Source organism: Silene latifolia, chromosome 9, assembly GCF_048544455.1.
Source record: "Silene latifolia isolate original U9 population chromosome 9, ASM4854445v1, whole genome shotgun sequence".
Taxonomy (NCBI): domain Eukaryota; kingdom Viridiplantae; phylum Streptophyta; class Magnoliopsida; order Caryophyllales; family Caryophyllaceae; genus Silene; species Silene latifolia.
This window is the reverse complement of record NC_133534.1, coordinates 154,646,688-154,651,896: the sequence shown is the minus strand read 5'-3', so window position 1 is coordinate 154,651,896 and position 5,209 is coordinate 154,646,688. Positions and strand designations below refer to the sequence as shown.

The window sequence follows — 5,209 nt, the reverse complement described above, 5'->3', positions numbered from 1 at the left end:
AGGGTTTAATGGGTGATTAGGGGAAACCAACATGGGGAATGATTCATGCTTAAATCAATATGCTTTCATAATCTATTTGCTTGCTTGTTTTGATCTTAATACATGCACATGTTATATTTGATGAAATGCTAAGCCTATGAATCCTTGCATTTACTATCATCTTCTATCCTTTCAACTTGACTTGTAAGACATAACCCAACTCGAGTCTTGTTAGACCATGCATGTGTTGAGTAGGAAAGATTAAGTCGACTTGTAGGTGTTGTACAATCTAATCGATTCGGCTCCGGGACCCAAACTTTCCTAGGATTGTAAGATATAACCCAACTCAATCCATCACAACAATAATTGCTTGCTTATAACTTGAGAAATGTTTGTATCATCATATCCCATGATTCCCCTATGAACCCATGACACCCTAGTGCCTTTAATCAATTGTTTACACCCCTTATTTTATTCATCTTGCTAGTTTATTTTCATTGCTATTTTAGTTTAGTAACCTTCTACATCAACCCAATTTGTGACACCCCCTAGACACTACTAGTTACAATAGAATTCTCATTTCAATACCCGTCCCTTGGGATCCGACCTTTACTTGCCTCTTTACTAATTGTAGAGTTGTTTGTGGAGTATAAATTGTGTTTTGTATCGACCATTGACCAACGACCACATATGCTTAATTGTGAACACCAAATGGACTCGATCAAAAATGGCGCCGTTTTGGGACGGTGTTTAATTGATTTAAGATTTCTTTTATTGTTATTAGTTGTGTCTTTTTCACCTTGGGGAAGTAAAACTCCTCAAGGTTTGTTCTAATTGTTTTCGAGTTGTTTGATATTTTGCATGTCTAGAAGGTTACAAAGAAATTTGTTACCTTTTGACCGTGAAATCGAAAGAACCTTGACGAATAATAGGAGACTTGTTAGGAGGAATTTGGGAGGTGTTGGTGAAGTTGTTCAACCCACTAGTGAGTTTGTCAATCCTTTCGCAATAGAAGGAGAAGAAAACCCATTAAACAATATCCCACAAAATCCACCTACAATGCCTAAATTCTCGTCACACTCTATAACCACCGAGGAGGATCTACCAAATGGTACTCCTACACCACAACATCTCACCGGTAATTTTATTGCCAAGTCCGGCTTCATCCAACTAGTTGAGAGGAGCCAATTCGGGGGAATGCCTAGTGAGGACCCTCATTCTCATATGGAAACCTTTTGCGATTATTGTGAAGCTATCTCTCAAACGGGCGTGACTCAAGACCAAATAAGATGGGTCTTATTTCCTTTTTCGTTAATCGGCACCGCAAAGCAATGGTTGAAGGGCCTTGATAAGGCCACCCTTGGAATAGATTCTTGGAAGAAGTTAGCTCTAGCTTTCTACAAAAAATTCTACCCACCGGAAAAGACTAACATGCTAAGAGCTCAAATTACGGGTTTTAAGCAAAGGGATGAAGAATCTTTGTATGAAGCTTGGGAGCGGTTCAAAGGTATTTGTCGCTCATGTCCTCACCATGGACTTAGCGAATGGTTTTTAGTGCAACAATTTTGGAATGGTTTATATGAAGATTCAAGGAACATTCTCAATATGGGATCAAATGGAATGTTCACCGAAGTTGATGACAATCAAACATGGAACAAGATTGAGGAAATGGCGGTCCATAATTCACAATATAGTAGGCCTCGCAAGGCTACTAGAGGAGGAAAGTATGAAGTGGATTCCGTTACTCAATTGGGTGCTCAACTTAGTGCTCACATTGACACAATCAACTTGAAGTTTGAACAAGCTATGGCTAGACTTGAGGAAAACTCAAAATCATCAAAGCATCATGTCAATGCCATGACGGCATCCTCATCAATCCCAAGTGGGATATGTGAGAATTGTGGAACTTTGGGTCATGACTCAAGTGAGTGTAGGGGAACAACCGAACAAGTTAATGCTTTCCAAGCTTACAAAAGTGGTACCCCTTATTCAAATTTTTACAATGAAAACACCAAGTTCCATCCAAATCTCTCATACAAAAGCCAAAATGTTCAAAACCCTCAAACAACATACACTCCACCACCCATGAGAAATCAAAATCAAAGACCCTTTTACAATCAAAACCAAGGTTACCAAAATCAAAATCCATACAATCACCAAAATGACCAAGGTTTTGATGTCCAAAAATCGGTCCTCCAAATGCAAAAGAATCAACAAGAATTTTTCACTCAAATGCAAAAAGATAGCCAAGCAAAAGATACCACCATCAACAACATTGTAGCTCACACCAAGATGTTGGAAACACAATTGACCCAACTAGCATCTTCAAGCTCACAAAGACAAAAGGGGCAATTACCACCTCAAAGTAATCCCCCTAGACATGAAACGGTTAGTGCCATTCACTTGCGAAGTGGTACAAGATATGAAGCACCGAAGGAGCAAGTTGAGAATGAAGTTGTGAAAGCTAGTGAGAATGAAGTTGTTGTGCAAAGTCCCAAAGAAGGGGAATCATCAAAAGAAGAAAGTTCAAAGAAAAATGAAGACAAAACCAAAGAGAAGGAGCCCATTGTGATTAGACTTCCTTTTCCAAGTCGTCAAGCCAAGCCCAAATTTGATGATCAACTTGGAAAGTTCATGGAAATTGTGAAGAATTTAGAAGTCTCAATTCCTTTCACGGAATTAATCAATCACGTTCCGGCCTATGCAAAGTACATGAAAGATATCCTCACAAAGAAGAAGTCGATCCGGAAACTTGAGACTATCGCCTTCACTAAGGTGAGTAGTTCAATACTTCAAGGGAGTTCACCTCCAAAGTTAAAGGATCCGGGAAGCTTCTCAATACCGTGTACCATTGGCGACACGACGATCAACAAAGTCTTATGTGATCTAGGGGCTAGTGTGAGTGTCATGCCATACTCGGTGAGTAAAAGGTTGGGAATGGGAGAGCTTAAATGCACCAATATCACTCTTCAAATGGCCGATAGATCGACGAAGACACCATTAGGGATATGGGAAGATGTCCCCGTGCGAATTGGGAAGTTTTTCATCCCGGTAGACTTTGTCATTGTTGATATGGAGGAAGATTCCAACATTCCAATCATCTTAGGAAGACCTTTCCTACACACCGCGGGTGCGGTGATTGATGTGAAACATGGAGAGCTCACTCTAGAAGTGGGAGATGAAAGCATAACTTTTAATCTTGACAAAACCATGAGAGCTCCTCGTTTGCATGAGCCATGTTTCATGATTGATCATTATAGCCGGAAAGATGAAAGGAAGAAATCGGAACTCCAATGGAGGAAGAAAATTGAAGAGGCTCCATTCAAAGAGCAAGTGAATTGTGACAAGGAGAGCTTGCAAAGCTCATCAAAATCAACCAAGGAAGAAGAAGATGGCCTCATTGGCCAAGAGAAGAAATTGGGAGAGTTGTCTCCGTCTAAGCAAGAGATTTTCAATGATCAACTCAATGAAGTTTGTGGTCTTTGGGACGACGAATTTGAAGGGATTTTTAATCCCTACATTGGGCATGCCATCGATCATGATCAACAACAAGGGCCACGGTCTAATGAGGACCTCTACCATAACAATGAACAAGCTTTTCATTACTTCTTCAAGGTGTTGAGCAACATCAACAACACCTTGAACATGCCCCCTTGACATCTCATCAAGAATGAGAGTTTGGTGGAGTCCTCCCTAAACCACCACTTGTAAATATTTCTAACTCCCTAACTTACTTTTCAATTTTTGTATTGCATTTTTTGTCATTTTTGGATTTTATTTACTTTGATCAAAACAATTGTCATGAAAAGAGAGAAGTGAGGGAGGGATTAACAATTTTAATTGATGTGTAGTGCTTTACCTTAGTGTGGGGATGGCAATTGCCTAGGCTATTCATGCCTTAGTAGTGCCCCCACAATGAAGAACACAAGATTTGAAAGAAAGAAAGAAAGAATGATAAGGGAAATGCATTGTGCACTGATGGAACTGAATCCGTGTACACAAGGACCAATCCGAGCGGATTCCTGAGAATCCGCCCGTCTGAAGAAGATCCGAGCGTCCTGCTAAGAAGACGCCCATCTTGGGCTGAGCTGAAATTGCAAAATTCTTGACTGTCAAAGAATCCGAGCGGATTTCTGGAAAGACGCCCGTCTCACAGAATCCGTCCGTCTTGTGAACAAGACGCCCGTCTTGAAGCTGAAGAAAAACAAAGAAAAATCTCTGGACAGAAATCCGTCCATCCTGCACGAAATCCGCCCGTCCCTCAAAAAGAATCCGAGCGGATTCCCCAGAATCCGCCCGTCTCTAGGCGGGATTTTGAAAATTTTGAAGCTGTAGAATCCGCACGGATTGCGCCCAATCCGCACGGATTGTCCCTGCGTCTTGAAAAATCTCGACTTCTTTATAACCCACCCCACCTTCATTCATTCATTCATTCATTCATTCATTCATAAACACTACCCACAACATCAAAACCCTCATCCTCTCCATCACAAAAACAAAAATCCTCTACAAAATCCACCAAAAATCAAATCAAACCATCCTTCAAACAACAAATCAATCACTCCATCTTCAACAACAATCAAAACTAAGCACAAAATCTTCAACCTTTGAGTCGATTTTTGTTCTCATAAAGGCAAAGCCTTTCACCTTCAAGATCGATTTGGGCATTCTACAAATTGAAGATTTTTGACTCTTTACTTGGTTAGTTCATCAAATGGCAAGGACAAAGGGAGCAACAAAGGCACCAAAGGCAAAGGCTCTCTCTCAAAGACAAAAAGCTCTCCAAACAAAGAAAGCTTTGGCAATGGTGGTAGCAACACCAAATTTGGAAGTGCAACAACAACAACAACAAACTTCTATAGGAGCATCACCTTCTACTCCGGTAATCGATCAACTCTTACATTATCCGGAGGTAACTTTTATTTCCGATACCCATAGAAATACATTTGCCAAGTTTGCTATGAAATCAATTCAATCCACCAAATTCATATGTAAAGATGCTTTGGAGAAATTAGGTGTTCTTGAACAAACAAAAGCCTTTTTCAATGCCATGGGTTTGAAGAAATTGTTTGAAATGAAGGAAGTAACATACCCCTCCCTTGTCTTAGAATTCTTAAGTTCTTTAAAAGTGACCAAAGTTGAGAATAGGGAAAATATTGAGTTTCGTCTAGCTAACACTAGTAGACGCATTACCTTTCCGGAATTGGGTGAAATTTTGGGTCTTAGCGAT

At 40.2% G+C, this 5,209-nt stretch overlaps 1 non-coding gene across 1 annotated transcript; it reads right to left on the bottom strand.

The window, feature by feature from the left end:
- Nucleotides 1-1,410: 1,410 nt before the first annotated feature.
- On the bottom strand, nucleotides 1,411-1,517 carry LOC141602821 (small nucleolar RNA R71). The gene has a single exon (XR_012524729.1). It is a non-coding gene; the product is annotated as a small nucleolar RNA R71 (small nucleolar RNA).
- Nucleotides 1,518-5,209: the final 3,692 nt, after the last annotated feature.